Source organism: Triticum aestivum, chromosome 4A (genome assembly GCF_018294505.1).
Source record: "Triticum aestivum cultivar Chinese Spring chromosome 4A, IWGSC CS RefSeq v2.1, whole genome shotgun sequence".
Lineage (NCBI taxonomy): Eukaryota > Viridiplantae > Streptophyta > Magnoliopsida > Poales > Poaceae > Triticum > Triticum aestivum.
The window spans coordinates 750,859,602-750,877,384 of NC_057803.1; the positions used below are offsets into that span (position 1 = coordinate 750,859,602).

General features: G+C 43.0%; 1 pseudogene; it reads left to right on the forward strand.

Moving 5' to 3' along the window:
* Positions 1 to 10,956: 10,956 nt before the first annotated feature.
* Positions 10,957 to 17,037, forward strand: LOC123088628 (disease resistance protein RGA5-like; annotated as a pseudogene).
* Positions 17,038 to 17,783: the final 746 nt, after the last annotated feature.

The window sequence follows — 17,783 nt, forward strand, 5'->3', positions numbered from 1 at the left end:
AAATAGCAGAATAAAAATAAAAGTTAGATTATACATTCTCAAATTTAAACCAAGGAATGGTAATCATACGTAACTGCCTTAACCTAAAAAAAACCTAAAAAAACATATGCACACACGGCTGAAATTGGCACTTATAATTTTTGGATTGATATTAATGGGCAATTATTATTTTAAAAATTCATAATATAGGAAAAAGATCTCACATTTATTATATGACAGCTATGCAACAGAATAACAAATAGGTATACAAATCTCTAGGATGTTTTTCTGATAAACAAAGTGCTCTATTGATTTAACTGAAGGTAATGAACGTATGCCAACACGACATTCTCAGATTATTAAAGATGATTTTGTTATTAAAGGTGCATGCACAACAACAATTATATTAGTGTTTAAAGGAAAGAAAGAGAACACGCCAGGGAGATGTTGGGGTTACTTTTGTTCATGAGGTAGCATCTTCTAAATGACCTTGACTATCAAATTTAAAGGAAAGAAGTCAAGTTTTTTTTTTGTTTATTCAGTACAAAGACGTGGGTGTTTTTTCTTTGCAGCTACCTTAGACATGGTCGCCGTGGACCTTTTTTTTGTACGTATGGGCTGTTAACTCCCTAGAATATCTCCCATCCTCAACACACTCAAGAGATTTTAGCGTTAGAGAGAAAGGACGTTAAATGTAAAAATAATTTATTTTTGACTATTTTTTTGACGTGAGGTTTCAGGTCTATTTTTATGTACGTGCGTGGATTTTGCTTTTTCAAAACTGAGATTTGGACTCCTTTTTGACATGGTGCTTCAAGACTTATTAATTTTTTTAGGGGATTCCAGACTTATTATCTTCATATTTTTTTTGAAGCTTTATCTTCGTATTATTTGAACACCAATCTGTGTGTGTTTTGAAGGAAAGAAGGCATGCTGTTTTTATTTTTTTCAGAACGTAGAGGTGGGCTTTTTCTTTTGTACGTGTGAGCTGAATCCTAGCACGTTCTAATATATCTTGACCACCAAATTTAAAGGAAAGAAACATTTTTTTTACAGAGCCTAGACATGTGTTTTTTCTTTTCTTTGCAACTAACTTAGATGTGGGCGTTGACAACTTTTTTGTACGTATGGGCTTAGTCCTATTCATGTACGTACGCGTTTTCTCTTTTGTTATTGAGGCAGCGTCTTTTTATTAGATCTTGACCATCAAATTTATAATCAATGGCTAAATTAATTTTGATGATGCGGATTAACGTGGAGCTTATTATGGTGCCTCCAATTACTAAAAATGAAAAAGTAGTATATATACTACCACATAGTAGTATATGAGAAATGGGTGTAGCTACACCCGGTAGTAGGATGCATATATATGAGAAATTGAATTCAAAGTTTTCATACCATTTTGTTCTCAATTCATATAATGATTTGACTTTAATTTGGACTAACCTATTGATGAAGTGCAAGGAAAGCCAGATGCATGTGTATCTGTCTGTTAATTACATGATCTCTTGAAATCCAATTTTTTTTTCAAATAAACTATTTGCACAGACCTAATTATAAAGTGGATGGTTCTGATCAGCGAGTTTGAGATGAGGTACAGAGCGGTGAAGTTGAATGACCTTGCACATGTGTTCCCAGTGGGCTCGGATGTCTACTACACACCTTATTCTTATAGACTTGTATTATGCCTCCAAGCACAGAGTTTTGTAATGCGGGAGGCGTAGGATGAAGATTGTCTCTCTCAAACAATCCTGCGACCAAATACAAGAAATCTCTTGTGTCCCCAACACACACAATACAATGGAAAATTGTATAAGTGCACTAGTTCGACGAAGAGATGGTGATACAAGTGTAGTATGGATAATATAGGTTTTTGTAATCTAAAAACATAAAACAGCAAGGTAGGAAGTGATAAAATGGAGCACAAACGATATTGCAATGCTTAAAAACAAGGCCCAGGGTTCATACTTTCACTAGTGCAATATCTCAATAGTGCTAACGTAATTGAATCATATAACAATCCATCAACATGCAACAAAGAATCACTCTAAAGTTCTTATCTAGTGGAGAATACGATGGAATTGTTGCGGGGTACGAAACCACCTCAAAGTTATCTTTTTCGATCAATCTATTGAGCCATTCCTATCAAGTGTCTGCTACTTCTTGAGCTTGCGTTGGTTTTTCCCTTGAAGAGCAAAGGGTGATGAAGCAAAGTAGAGATAAGTATTTACCTCAGTTAAGAACCAAGGTATCAAATCTAGTAGTAGAACAAGCAAGTCCCGAATCTATGCACATGCACAAACAATCAAACACTTGCAACCCACGCGATAAAAGGGTTGTCAATCCTTCACGGTCACTTGCAAGGATGAGATCTGATAGAGATAGATATAAAAGATTACTAAAACGTAAAACAAAATAAAAGTAAATAAATTGCAGGAAGGTATTTTTGGGCTTTTTGGTTTATAGATCTGAAAATATATGATGGAAAATAGACCCGGGGGCCATAGGTTTCACTAGAGGCTTCTCTCTTGAAGGCAAATAATACGGTGGGTGAACAAATTACCGTCGAGCAATTGATAGAAAAGCGCAAAGTTATGACGATATCCAGGGCAATGATTATGCATATAGACATCACGTCCGTGTCAAGTAAACCGAAACGATTCTTCATCTACTACTATAAACGCCTTAAGTAAGATGACATGATGTAGAGGGCTAAACTTAAGCAATATGATGAAAACCCCATCTTTTTTACCCTTGATGGCAAAAATACAAATACGTGCCTCGCTACCCCTATTTTGTCACTAGGTGAGGACATCGCAAGATTGGAGCCAAAACTAAGCACCTCTCCCATTGCAAGAAGAACCAATATAGTTGGCCAAACCAAACCGATAATCAGGGCCGGTCCTGAAATTTCGGGGGCCCGGGGCGAAACTAAAAACTCGGGCCCTTAACATAAACTTTATATAATACTCGAAATGTATTCAATAAACACGTAAATACGTCCAAATGCAGTATTAATATCAATGATTTATATGTGTTACCTTCAAAAGAAATCTTGTTCCTTGGTATAAATTCATTTATGATCAATGTTAGGCTCATCCAATAATTTCTTCTCTATGCATATCGTTGCCAAATCATTCAATCTCTCTTGTGTCATTACTGAACTCAAATAGTTCTTCAATAATTCAACTTTGAAAAGCTTATTCAAGCTGATGCGATAGTCATATGTGCAGTAACTAAGATGTGATAAGCAATGGAAACATTAGGATAATAATCAAACTCTATCACAAGCTCAAAAATCTTCATATCAGACATTACGCCATCTGGCAAAGTGAATTTTATAACCATTATTTGCAAAATAAAATCATATACCTCAACATCAGATGAACCATTGAGAGACAAAGTTTATGCAATTTTTGTGTAACACTCTTGAAGTTCAAGATCATTGAATGGCTTCAGTGTGCCGGCTCTCAATAAAAATCCGAATATATCTTCAAACACCTTGAGTATCGGCAATTCATCATCTTGGTTCATCAAAGCACTAGTATACTCTTGAATTTATTTATTTTGGCAATAGCTCCTCTATGTGATTCCACGAAAAAGACCTCGGGTTGTTTCCTTTTTGTTTTATTGCTACCAAATGAGTACTTTTTGGACGACATGATAACACAATGCTGAAAATACAAAAATTGTATCAGAGGCTGCATAGTGTTAATTGAAGGTAAATTACTTAATTAGCAAATAGCAACATTTAAAGGATTAGGGAATAGGAAATAGGGAATGATTATTTGATATATACCTAATATCATGAATTAGTCGAGATCTCGTGGCGATGAAACTTGGCGATGACGCGATGTACGTGTATGCGTGCGTGAAGAATGGAGAGTGAGGCGCTCGACGATGTTGTGCGTGCTGCACCCCTGCGCCTCCGCTGCCGCATGAGATGGGAATTGGGAGTTCTGGATCAGGGGAAAAGAGAGTATGTAATTAGAGATCTCACGAGCGTTTTTTAACGAATGTCTCACGATCAAAGGAAAACTGCAGTCTTTTTAGGCAAATCAAAGGAAATACGTGAGTACCCCATCGCTAACGCTAACTGCATGCGTACGCTGGGCCTTTTCTTTCTTAGAATAGCGTACGCTGGGTTACCCCTTTTGAGAGAAGGTAGAAGTCCTTATGGGCCACTTATCTATTTACAGCATGAATACCCTGGGAGGGGGCCCCTGTATTTTGGGGGCCCGGGGCGGCCGCCCCCCCTGCCCCCCCTCAGGGCCGGCCCTGCCGATAATTCGAAGAAAAATACAAAGATATCAAATCATGCATAAGAATTCAGAGAAGATTCAAATAATATTCATAAATAATCTGATCATAAATCAACAATTCATCGGATCTCGACAAAAACACCGCAAAAGAATATTACATCGGATAGATCTCCAAGAACATCGAGGAGAACATGGTAGTAAGAATCAAAGAGAGAGAGAAGAAACCATCTAGCTACTATCAATGGACCTGTAGGTCTGAGGTAAACTACTCACTGGTCAGTCTTGTGGAGCTCTTGGACATTGTGCTTAAAATTTCTGGTGCGCTAAAGGTGGATTCTAATAGTGGCGGAGCTACCACAAAAAGGTTGGGCGGGCCATAGACTACAAATTGTGTTATCAAATTGAAAATAAATGCAGGATGTTGCATTTTACTCCCCAATCCTTTGTTTGGTTCTATATGATGGGGGATTATACGTGTGAATTTGGGATGGGGGTTTCTTCCCCAAGTACGTATAGTAGAAAGGATTGTTTCAGTTAGAGGTGAAAACACAAACTTACAGGATGTTCGCTGACAGAAAGCACTAGTTATCCTTTTTTGGTAAAGCACTAGTTATCCCCCAAATCTCCTCCCAATCATTCGGTTTGCTCCTCAACACGGCTGCTGCCCTAATTTTTGGCCCTCCCCTTCATACACGGCGGCCAGATACAGAAAGCGTCAGAAACCCTAGCGAGGTACAGAACAGAGCACTTACAAATCAAGCCGCCATGACTCGACCTCTGCCCCCTAAGACAAGACGCGGACGCCGGGGCAGGCGGGCAACCTCCTGCCGGTAGGACCATCCATCCTCATCTCGCGCGTCGTTTCGTGGTCCCTGCTCTCTCGACTTCTCTGCTCAGGTGACGAACTGAGACGGAGACCGAAGCAGAGCACCATGGTTACTCTTCTCTCTAGTAGTCTACTAAAATAATATAGATCTCTGCTTTGTTTTCTCTTGTAGGAGTATACATGGTCTATTTGGGAAAGTTTGGCTGCCAGAGGTCAAATCTTTTTATTTTAGCGGCACTTCTTCTTTTATTTTCCGTAGATATTAGGGCATCTCCAACTCTGACCATCCAAAACAGGCACTCTATTTGTTCATGGACTTGTCTGGATCAATCCGCCGACATCAATGCGGAAGCTGGCGATCCAACCGCATCCCCTAAACGTCGGGTCAATTTGAATTTCAAATGCATAGCAATAGTAAGTTAAACGCCTGCCCAGGTCATGGCTTCTTGGATGGTGTACCATCGATGGACGAACGACTTTGTCCTACTCTGGCTGGTGGGTATACGTGCTCGGCTGCAAGGTGTACAGGTTCGGCTGCAAGGTGCACGTGCCCGGCTAGGTGTATGTGTCGGACTGTGTGAACGTGCCCGACTGCTGGCCGTGCATCTCTGGCTTCGAGTCACCCACTTGCTGCAATTCCATGCCCACGAAGGGAAAAAGGCCCCGCGGCATCTAGCATGCAACCGTTTTGATTGTTTGAGCATTCGATCTTTTGAACTTTAGGGGATTTCAAAATTTTGAAATATAACTTGTGGGAATTTCAAAAGCTTGATTTTTTTTTAAATTTCAGAACTTAAGCATCATTCAGAAAGATCAACTTAACATCCGAGAGAGTGAGAGAGTGTGTTTGTCACGTGGTGGTCCCTCGTGATTTTTCACACTTTCATGTCACAAGGCACATGGTGGGTTGAGAGATTTGATACCCACTGAACGCCTTGGGCGGTTGAGCTCACCCGCTCAAGGCCTATGGGTGCGCTCTGTGCCATTTGTCGCATGCCACAGAACGCCTTGGGCGGGTGAGCGTGCCTACGTTTCAGAGACTCTTCCCGATACTAATAGTCGAAGAAGAGTACATGTATCTTTATTTTTTTTTAATGCGAGAGTACATGTTTTTTTTTAGAAAAGGAGGAGGACCCCCGGCCTTTGCATCTGGGCGATGCATACGACCACTTTATTAATTATTCTCATAAGACGTTACAAAGTCATACAACAGTAAGACTAAAGCCGCCGTCTAAGCAACAAATGTCGCTACACCTATCCAGTTGATGAAGGGGCCCAGATAGCCTGGGCCTAATACCAAACAGACATCGCAGCCAAGCCTAACATCTAAGACCTGAGACCCCAACCTAGCCACTTGCCGGGTCCGGGGCACACACTGGTCCGGCGTGCTCTCAGAGGCCGCCGCCGCCAACTGCCACCGGTCCATCTTCAGAACTGTACTGATGTATATTGGATTCTCTAAGATATCAGAAACGAAGTACGCCTCCTTCCTATCAATCAATCAAAAGTATATAATACTCCTACCAGTTGATCAGCAATCATGTAGGTAAGCCATGATACGATCAGCTAGTACATCCCACAAAAGGAAACCAGTCATATAAGTATATGGACAAGGAAAAGGTGGTGGGCTTTTGTAGATCAAGAATCCAATGAGATCTCTTCTCCAATCCAATTCCAGTGTTTCCAACTAAGTTAATCGAGGTCACTTGATATAGATAAGGCAGCAGGCACGACAGAAGAGGCTCAAGCACGTGATGCACAGCGTGCGATGCGTATGAGAAAGACACGAAGAAGACTGAGAGAGACACAGCAAAGGCAACACTTCGCCTAGTCTCTTCTTGCCGGAACTCTAGCCACGGACACTCATAGTCATATGCTACTCGGCTACGGCGTGGACGTGGACGAGCGAGACGTGTCCAATAACATTTGGTGTTAACCTACGTCGGGATGCACTAACCTACTTTAAAGCAGTGCAAGCTTCCTCAATCTCCATGTACCTTTTCTTTACATCAGAATCCGTAGTTAACGGTTACGTAGAGAGAAACTGCTGCGATCCGCACGCGAGGGGTGCAGCAGCAATACTTCGATGCCTCCAAGAAGGTAAACGACGGCCACTGCCATCGCTCGTCACGACCACAATCGAGACAGGGTTTTCACCCCAAGCTCCTAGCACCACCTCATCCGCACATCATCTCACAACGGCGACCACCTAGAACAACCACTGAGGCAGCTCAGAGTCGAAGATGCCCACCATCAAAGTAGCGGAGACCGCCGACCAGCACCGACCGCTTGATCCGCCAATCACTGACTAAAGTCGGGTCACCATACGGATCATGATCAACCTCCAATCCTTGCCGAGCACCACGCCACCACTTCTGGGTTTGAACTCGGGACAAGTGATCACTTCTTCTAAAAGTGAAGAGGCAGTCAGTTTGAAAGAAATTTGTGAAAAACATAGACAAATACCCGTTGGCGCATACTCCTTCCATGAGGAATTACTTGTCGGGAAAATGGATGTATCTAGACGTATTTTTATTCTAGATACATTCATTTTTATACATTTCTGTGACAAGTAATTCTAGACCGGGGAAGTATTTGTTAGGATAGTAACATGATGTTTTTTCAAATTCTTAGTTGATTTATGCGAGATCATTATAGGATTACATATAAGAATATGGAACATATTACTATTTTGTTTATCCAAGTCTTTCATGTCCCCTCGTCTTCATCTCCTTTATTTTTCTTCTTCCCTCGATCTGACATGTTATAATATATTTGTTGTAATTTGTAATGTATCTAAAAAGTAATTCTATCAAGTTAGTTTCCGAGACTACTCTGCATATTTGATTTTTAAGTCTTTTAGGAAGAAAAAAAACATCAATCAATAGTAAAAAGAACGACAAAATACAATTCCTTCAGCTAGAAAGTAACAATTGACATATTTATTCACGGCCATTCCATTAGTTAAAGATACCTATGAGAGGAGCACTAGCTACAGCAATGGATCACAACATTTCTTGCATCAAGAGAGAGCGTAGAGACAAATTACTCTCATGCGTTGTAATGGTTGTTTCTTCATCCATTGGGTTGGAGTAGAGATAAAGAAAACACTCGACGGGGAAGTCAATATACATCGAATATTCTGAGAGATTTATGTAACATAGTTTATGGAGATGTGGAGTTTTTCCTTGTCCTGTTTACCGTAGATACAAAATGTTCTAGCTGCCAGTTAGCCAAGGTTGAGATGCGACCTTGGGAGGTGCCAAAATAACATCGGATGCTGCTGGTACTGAGTCGGGATTCACAAGACGCTGCTTAGAATAGAGTATTGCGTTGGGGTGTAGTACTAACTTCTATTAAAGCACTGCAAGCTTCCTCAATCTCCATGTAACTTCACAAGATGCCTCCGCAGTTCACGGTTAAGCAGACAGAGATTATATTGTTTATCCACTGCTGCCGCGACACCCGCTCTGCAAATTGTTAAACTTAGCTCCCGCTTCTCCGCCTAACTCGCCGATCCAAGCAGCTGACATTGTAGTAGTTTGCTGGCACGCAGAGCTTGCTACGGCATCGATCTGAACTGCTTGCCAGACTGCCAACTGTAGACAGACGACAGTGTTACAATAGATTGACTAGTCAGCTCATGAGTCTTCCACGCCTTGCATGTCGGCTCATCAATCCTGGCAGCTAGTGGTTCATGGGTTTACTTCAACTTTGCATGGAGTCGAAACTAGACTGTATTAACGTTGATTGGAGTAGCGAACTCATAACTCTTTCACAGTACACCTACCAAAACTACATTTTCCCAACTTTTTGGATTTTGACTCTCTGGTACCTTGCCACCTGCTCTGCTAGTTGTTAAACTCCCCCTAGCTCGCCGATCCATGCGACGTCCAAAAAAAGTTGGTCCATCCAAGCACTGTATTAGTTTAGTGCTGGCCAATTCAAGGCAGACAGTGTTGCATTAGTTGTACTAATCAACTCACCAATCTTTCACGCCTAGCTGATGAGCTCATTAATCCAATCAGCTACTGGTGCACTAGTTTAATTCCACTTTGCATTGGCTCGAAACACACAACGTTAGCGTTGAACTTTTGAAAGTTGAAAACTTGCAGTGTTCTAGAATTTCGAAAGTAGAGATGCAATGATGCATGCTTGTGTGATTTATTTTTGCAAAAGAATCAAGGTAGGGTAGTCGCCTGACCTTGTCCTACGGGGTCCTCGCTAACATGTTGGTGTAGCCTACGCCGAGGTGCACTAACCTACTTGAAAGCAGTGCAAGTTTCCTCAATCTCCATGTAACTTCACAAGATGCCTCCGTAGTTCACGGTTACGGAGAGAGAAATTGCATTGATTTTGGGGAAATACAAACTATTGTGCTCCACAAGCCGCCCTCTGACTTCATGGTTAAAGTTGGCGCCGGTTTCTGCGCCTAGCTCGTCGATCCAAAGCAGCTCACATTGTATTAGTTTAAGCTGGTAAGCAGAGTTTGGCACCGTATCGATATGCACAATGTGTCAGACTGCCAAATCAAGATACACAATGTTACGTTAGATGGACTAATCAACTCGTGGATCTTTCACACCTCGTCAACTCATTGATCCAAGCAGCTGGCGGTGCATTTAGTTTACTTCACTGTGCATTGAATGGAAACACAATGTCTCTTGAATGGACTATGAATTCACAAGTCTTTCACAGTACATGTACACCTGCTACCTTCTTTCTGGTTTATTGGCCTCTTTCGTAATTTTTGTCAAATTATGGCCATAGATTTTACTAACAAAATTTTAAAGCATGTCACAAAATGTTATAACATTGGATTCATATTCGAACATAGTTTTGAATTATTTTTTTCTTATGCATAGTTTATATTTTATTAGTTAAAATCATGGTGAAAATATGAAACTAAATACGAGGGGCTGATAAATCAGGACGGAGGTAGTACCGATACAACATTTTCACAATTTTTCAATCTTCGCATTCGATAAAATAAAATCAGGCTCCAATACTATGAATGATGGAGGATGAGAACTAAGGGTAGATGAGAGCGGCCGGCAAGCTCAGCAGCAATCAGACACTTCCGAGGGCTTATAGGTGCTTGCCCCACTCCTAGCTCAAATAGCAGGAGGAGCAAAAGGTAAAATATGTGAGGTGTGAACGCTTATATTATACTCCCTCCATCTTAAAATAAGTGTCTCAACTTTGTACTAGTTCTAGTACAAATTTGTACTAAGCTCAAGACACTTATTTTGGGACGGAGGGAGTACTTAGTGTCTTGCAAAATTTTTTTAATTTGATAAATCTTTTTAAACAATGTAAAAACCTAAAACGAACGTTTGAAAGTAACAAATGGTACTCCTTCGACAATTAATTGGATGGAGGGAGTAAGTTCGTAACCATCCACACACGGGACAATGTCGATTGAAGAAGATGAATAAAATGCAGTCAAAGCCCTTGCGACTTTAGCAGGCCTGGTCTAATAGGCAACCTTAGGAGGGGTGAAAAACAGCATGAATGGTCTTGTCGCGGCCTTTCTTACAGCATCTACAACTGGACACTTTACCTCCCCCCTAAACGTCTGGGCGGAACTCGAGTGATGGAACAAAACTCACGGGATGCAAAAAACGTAAATTCAGAGGGAAAATGGTGGCCCTTTGTAGGATCAGGAATCCAGTGAGAACTTATCCAGTCTAATCCCAGTGCTTCGAAAGAAACACAAAATAATTTGATCGAGTCTAATCCCAGTGCTTGGAAAGAAACACAAGATAATTTAATGGAGCGCGCATAGGGCCACAGGCATAGCGTTTGAGGACGTAATTTGTACAGTAATAAAGATAAGGCACAAGCACGTGATGCATAGCGTGTGATGCATGCGAGAAGGAGACGAAGAAGAGTGAGAGACACACAACAAAGCCACCACTTCGCTTAGTCTCGTCTGGCCGGAACTCTAGCCATCGACACTCATCTGCGGATGAGGCCACCGGACATGTATGACCATGGCGGCAGCTCGTCGTCCCGGCCGCGCGGCAAGGAGGAGCTGCAGCCGGAGGTGGTTCTCTACACGGCGTCATCAGCTTCAGCGTCGCGCCGCAGAGCGCGCACCTCCGCCGGCCGCTACGCCTTGCGCGCGCTGCTGCATGGCTACGGCCTGGCCGTGGACGAGCGCGACGTGTCCAGGAGCAAAGCGCAGCGCTGCGAGCTCAAGTCGTTGCTCGCGGCTCGGGGCTGCGCCTTCTCCCTCCCGCAGCTCCTCGTGGGCGGCCGGCTCGTCGGCGGCCCTGAGGATGTTAGGCAGCTGCACCGGGCCGGCAGGCTGCGGCCTCTCCTGGACGCCGCCCCAAGGCCGAGCCCGGCCTTCGTCTGCCAAGCCTGTAAGAGGGTCGGCTCCGAGCCCTGCCCAAAGTGCAGCGAGTCCCGCAACAAGATGCTGGATCACGGCGTTATTGCCGACGAGCAGGACAAGGTTGTCCTTTTTTATCCAACCCAAGGTGACACTTCGCTTCGCTCCTTTCTACTCCCTCCGTTCCTAAATACTTGTCTCTCTAGAGATTTCAAATGGTCACCACATACGGATGTATATAGACATATTTTAGAGTGTAGATTCACTATATACATCTATATACATCCGTATGTGGTGACCATTTGAAATCTCTAGAAAAACAAGTATTTAGGAACGCAGGGAGTAACTCCTATCCCTCTACTACAAAAAGAAATGAAAAACCCCGAGATTGAACTTGCTTAGAGAGCCGTTTCCTTTTCTTGATGCTGACATAACTCGATCTGGTTGCGCAGCTCATTTCTTCTGTTAGTTTGTATTACATGCAACATCTGCTTGTGTAAACTAAATCATTCTTCCTTGTCTATGTTTCTTTTTAGATGTTTCAGCGGGAGGTAGAGGCAGAGAGATGGATGCGGGTTTCAGTGTTTCTCTGGGCGCCATGAGACCCCTTCTTAAGAAGCTTGACATGATGCTAGGTCCTCATGGATGCAAGCTGAGCAAGGGGGTCAATGATAGGTCGCAGCTCCTCAAAGATGATCTTGAAGAAATAGCCACATACCTTGAAGATCTGTTAGAGGTGGAGGACCCTCCCCTGGCGGCCAAGTGCTGGATGAAACAGGCACATGAGTTATCTTATGACATCCTAGATTGTATTGACAACTTTGTGCCCCCTGATCAGTCTCTTGGCTACAAATTTGACCACAACATGACTCATGTTAAGATTCCCAAGAGGCTCAAGTGGCAGAAACAGATTGAATATGCAGCTCCTGATGTGTCAGGACATGTAATCTCCAAAATCATCCGTGTTGATGTAATTTGTGCTCCCAGGAGGCTCAAGTGGTACCAGCAGATTGTTGAAAAGGTATCAGAATTCAGGATTTATGCCCAGGAGGTGGTTCGACGGTATGACAGATACCAGGTCCACTGTTGTAGCACCTCGGTGGCAAGTAGATTTTCGGCCATTGGGCCTATGATGCCAATGCCGCCACCGCCTTGTGAGAAAACTTGTTCCGGCCTAGTAATTGATGGTCGGATGAGCAAGTTTATCAACTCCCAGCTGGCTAATGATGAGAATCGGCAGTTCAGGGTGGTGTCTATTCACGGATCTGGATGTCTTGGTAAAACAATGCTTGCCAAAGTGTTGTATAATAAATTGGGGAGGCAATTCCATTACCGGGCTTTCATCCGGGTGTCCAAAAAGCCTGATATGAAAAGGCTTTTCCGCGACATGCTCTCACAAATCCAGCGAAAGCATCCCCAAGCAAGCGAAGACGCTTTTGATGAACTTCACATTACTGCTGAAAATATCAGGAATTATCTACATGCCAAGAGGTACTTATTTTCCACATGCAAATAGTATGTAATAGTTGTATAGCATAGTATGTACTGCTTATTTTCCACATGGCCCAGAATCGCATGTAGATTAAATCCCTACAGGTGCATGATGATATATAGTCCGTTTCTGAAAAGATGTTTCTCAGACAAGCTTTACAGTGAGCTGAAAAAGCTTGATAGCAAGCGTTATAGTACATGCCTGTCCAGTAACCGGACATTAGTTTTACTCTTCAAGTCAGCACTAACTTGATGCTGGTAGTAATATTTAACTTCAGGTTAATACCATAGGTCCTGGACATGTATGGACCAAAATTTCAGTCTTTCCTAGTGTATCTAACTGTTGTTACTGTTACCCGGACGCATAAATGTGACATGTGTGCATTCTTGACATGCAGGTACCTAATCGTTGTTGATGATTTATGGGATACGGCAGCATGGGATGTTATTAATCAGCTTTTCCCGAAGTGTAGTCAAGGAAGCAGAATAATAACAACTACACAGATTGAAGACGTTGCATTAGCATGTTGCTGCGTTGACCCAGAACAAGTTTTTGAGATGAATCCTTTGGATGATGCTCACTCAAGGAAGCTATTCTTTGGCAGGCTTTTTGGCTGTGAAAGTGACTGTCCTGAAGAACTGAAACAAGTTTCAAGCAAAATTGTAGAAATATGTGGTGGTTTGCCACTAGCCACCATCAGCATTGCTAGTCTTTTAGCAAACCAGCCAAAATTATCAATGGATTTATTGACACACGTACATGATTCCTTAATCTCCTGTTTGTCATCGAGTTCAACTTCAGAAAGAACGAGCAAAGTTCTGACGGTCAGTTACAACAGCCTTCCTCATTACCTCAAGACATGCTTGCTCCAACTTGGTATGTACCCAGAGGGCTTCATAATCTTCAAACATGACCTGGTCAGGCAATGGGTGGCTGAAGGGTTTCTTGCTGCAAGTGATGGGAAGAATATGGAAGAAGTTGCAGGGATGTATTTCGATGAACTTGTTGATAGAAGATTCATCCAACCTGTGTCTATCAACTTCAACAATGAGGGGGTGTCCTGCACAGTTCATGCCATAGTGCATGATTTTATTGTGCACAAGTCTGCTGAAGAGAATTTCCTTGTGGTAGTAGATTACAATCGAAAGAATTTGGCACTTTCTCATATGGTCCGTCGACTGTCCCTCCAACTTGGTGATGCAAAATATGCCAAGACACCAGCAAACATCAGAAAGTCACAAGTACGTTCACTTGGAGTTTTTGCATTATCAGAGTGTATGCCTTGCATTGGAGAGTTCAACCTTGTTCGTGTTCTGAACCTTCAACTGTCTGGCCATTATAATGGTGACCAAGACCTGACCATAGACCTCACTGGGATATCCGAACTGTTCCATCTTATATATCTGAAGATTGCTTGTGATGTCTGCATAAAACTTCCAAACCGTATGAGAGGGCTGCAGTGTTTGGAAACTCTGGATGTTATGGATACACCAAGAGGCACTCATGTTCCATGGGACATTATATACCTCACACGCTTGTTGCACCTCAGTCTTCCTCCTGACACAAATCTGCTGGATTGGTCTTTCGATGACGATCTGAGCCTTTGCAGGCCGAACCACCTGCAGGATCTTTGCATTTCTACACCGCCTTCTTCTGATTCTGACCATCTGGAGAGAAACATGTATGCTCTAGAATATTTAATGTATGAACATGAAAGCCTGAAAACTGTAAAACTGGTGACTCACGGATCCTCGGTTAGCTATGATGACACTTCAAAAGAAAGAGTTTTGTGGGCGTTGGATATACCTAACCACCATATCCAGAGATTTGAGGTCTCACCTCACAGCCCCGTCATATTTTCTGAAATGCATTCGTGGGAGATCCAGTTTGGCAACCTATGCATTCTGAAGATTGCATTGATGAACTATCAGTAAATGATGTTGATATTCTTAGGGGGTTGCCTGCCCTCACTGCTCTGTCGTTGTATGTGGAGAAGTCGCCTAATATCAAGATAATCTTTGGCACAGCTGCTGGATTCACAGCTCTCAAGTACCTGAAGCTGAGGTTCATGAGTGGAATAGCTTGGCTAATATTTGAGGCGGACGCAATGCCTAATCTCTGGAAGCTCAGGCTAGTTTTCGATGCCATCCCCCAAATGGAAAAACAACTTGATCTTTATTCAGAGGGTGACCGGTGGAAAAAATACCGGCATGGTAATGCATTAATCAGCGTCGAGCATATGCCACGCCTTAGAGAGGTCTCCGCTAAATTTGGGGGTGCAGCTGCTGATCTAGAGTATGTCTCCAGGAACTGCGTAGTTAGTAATCATCGGAGCAATCCTATAATGGACGTGCAATTAGTGGATTCTGGTTCCCGTGGTGCTAAAAGGTAAATGATTGTTGTTGCTGTCGTAACTCTTCAGTTATTCAATTTAACCCGATTTGACTATTCATGGTCTAAATCTGCAGGATATCATCGAGGTCACTGGAGTCATCTTCGCGCCTGCATCCTCCAGGTATGCTTTTCTGTCAATGGGAGTTCTAATAGAGACGTGTCCGTCATCCCCTTGCTCCAAATCAAACAAACAATTAGCAAAACGATTGTTAACTTTTGTCAGGTGTAGCGGGTGGAGAGCAGCAGGATGTGGTCTCGTGGAGCAATACCATTGGTGCGATAGGTCGTGACCTCTTCATCTATTGCCTCCACCGTCTGTCCAGGTGGGACTATGGCTCCATCGCCTCCCTCAACCGCGACTTCAATTTGGCGGTTCGCAGCGGGGACATCTACCGCCTGCGTCGCAAGAATGGGGTGGCGGAGCACTGGCTCTACCTCTCTAGCAATCATGATTCCCACGAGTGGGAGGCTTATGACCCGTCCACTGGGCGCTGGATCCAAGTGCCCAACATGCGAGCGTTTTGGAGGTCCATCATCTCGGGCTGGCAGTCGGTCGCTGTAGGAACCGAGCTGCTTGTGTTTGTAGACGGAAAGGCTGCCTTGAGATATAGCATCCTTACCAATTCATGGACAGGGGTGGCTGATGCGGTGAACATCCCGCGGTACTCGTTTGGGTCAGCAAGTGTCGGTGAAAAGGCGTATGTCGTGGGAGGCATGGATCTTTCTCTTAATGTATTGAGCTGCGCAGAGATGTATGACTCGGAGACACATGCTTGGACACTCCTTCCCAGCATGAATAGGGCTAGGTCCAAATGCTCTGGCGCGTTCATGGATGGCAAGTTCTATGTGATCGGTGGTCTTGCCGGTAGGTGGACGAATGTATTGACATGCGGTGAGGAGTATGACTTGAACCGGCGGTCATGGAGGGTCATCCACAACATGTCTCTGGGGCTCAACGAGATAAGCCACGGAGCTCCTCTGCTCCTTGCAGTTGTCAAGAATGAGCTTTATGCCGCTGATTACAGTGAGAATAATGATTTGAGGCAGTATGATAAGCTGGACAACAAGTGGATCACTCTTGGAAAATTGCCTGTACAGTCTAAGAAAAATGGCTGGGACATGGGTTTCCGAGCATGTGGTGACCGGCTGATTGTTATTGGGCCTCCAATCAACTCTACTGATGAAAAGATGGTTGAGCTTCATTCATGGATCCCGGATGAGCAACCGCCTGTGTGGAATTTGGTTGCAACACGGCCAATCATGGGCTACGAGATTCAGTGCGCCGTGATGGGTTGCTGAGTCGGTCAACTGAATAAAGGTTGGATGCATGCATGCTAGATATGAGTAAGTTACTTACCTTGTACTCGCTTTGTATAATTTTTTCTTTATCCGATTTGCTCCGTGATTTGAATGACAGATTTCTGTTCATATTTGCATGCAGCGCTGGCTGTGCCTCATTCTCAGTCTGAATTTCCTGGGAGAGCTCCGCTGATGATACAAAAAGAGAAGACATGAATGAGTTCCAGAGAAAGTGCCTGCAGAAACATCCGAGTTTTAGTCACTAGCTGTTATTTCCAGTTGCAATTTGTGTTCCAATAATGTTTCGACGCTTTCTACGAGATTCAGTCAGCTGTTCTGAAAATGTGTTTACTCGTAGTTTGGCATAGATTAATTTGCTATAAGAGTGTAAAATCATGATTAATTTTTCTTTCCAATTGTTTATTTTTCTTGAGTGATTTGAACAACCTGCAACCGAAAATAAGGAAAGGATGAACATGTTTTTCCTGCTTTTACTGCACTTGCAATACTCGTGTTCTGTGTGACGCTGGGATACAAACAGTGAAATTCATGTCTAGATATAGCTAGTAGCCTCATACTGATCGGCTCCTGAGTACATGCATACAAATAATGTGTACTGATAAAGATAGTACTGACTCTTGAATACATCTAGTTCCTCCATTCAGTTACAGGATCATCTATCTGTATTAAGTTCCTGCATTTTGCAGAGTTGTCATTTTTCTATTCCTTTTGGTTTCTGATTGAATGAAACTACTGCACAACCGATCTTTTTATCCCTATCCCGTATAAATCGACATCTTTTTATCCCTATTTCTGAACTAGAAATTGGCACATAATGTGAATGTGAGAAAGAAAAAAAAATGCAGACTCCTCTGCTGCAGCGACTCCATCATATGGACGGAGGGAGACCCTCACGCTAATGGCGGATGCTCGGCCACTAGTCTAAATATTGCGAGAATCCCCACCTGAATCGAGAGCATCATGAATTCTCTCTCTGACTGAATTTTCACCCTATTCTTACTGATAATTACTGAAAAAAAAACCTTACAATCCGAACTTCAAAATTCAAATGTAACATCTCATTTCCCCGTCGATAATAGATCACCGATCTGAGTGACATCCGAGACGTAGCTAGGGTTTTTGATGCCGTATATCGACTATCACACAGTCTTGTGTGTATTATCCTCGTCC